The sequence below is a fragment of the Sinocyclocheilus anshuiensis genome, unplaced genomic scaffold (assembly GCF_001515605.1).
Source record: "Sinocyclocheilus anshuiensis isolate Anshui unplaced genomic scaffold, SAMN03320099.WGS_v1.1 scaffold1100, whole genome shotgun sequence".
Lineage (NCBI taxonomy): Eukaryota > Metazoa > Chordata > Actinopteri > Cypriniformes > Cyprinidae > Sinocyclocheilus > Sinocyclocheilus anshuiensis.
Genome location: NW_015552633.1, coordinates 473402 through 473706, shown reverse-complemented (window position 1 = coordinate 473706; position 305 = coordinate 473402). Strand labels below are relative to the sequence as shown.

General features: G+C 34.1%; 1 protein-coding gene across 3 annotated transcripts in view; it reads left to right on the top strand.

Annotated features, from left to right (window-relative positions):
• pola1 (polymerase (DNA directed), alpha 1) overlaps positions 1-305 on the top strand; it is a 56350-nt gene that overhangs the window by 10472 nt on the left and 45573 nt on the right. The gene's annotated exons all lie outside the window — the stretch shown is intronic.

The window sequence follows — 305 nt, the reverse complement described above, 5'->3', positions numbered from 1 at the left end:
TAAAAATATCGGTATTGGTACTCGGTATCGGCAAGTACCAAAAATAAAAGTATCGGTATTGGGCGAGTACTGGAAAAAGTGGTATCGGTGCATCCCTATCATTTACTTTACAAAAAACATTGTTTTTAGTTTTTTTTTTCTGTGTCCATATTGCTGTAAGAGGCTGTAAATTGCAAATGCATGCATTTTTTAAAAGCAGTTTTTGTCAACATTTAGATTATATAAGCATACAGATGACTTTAAAGGGATAGTTCACCCAAAAATGAAAATTTGATGTTTATCTGCTTACCCCCAGGGCATCCAAG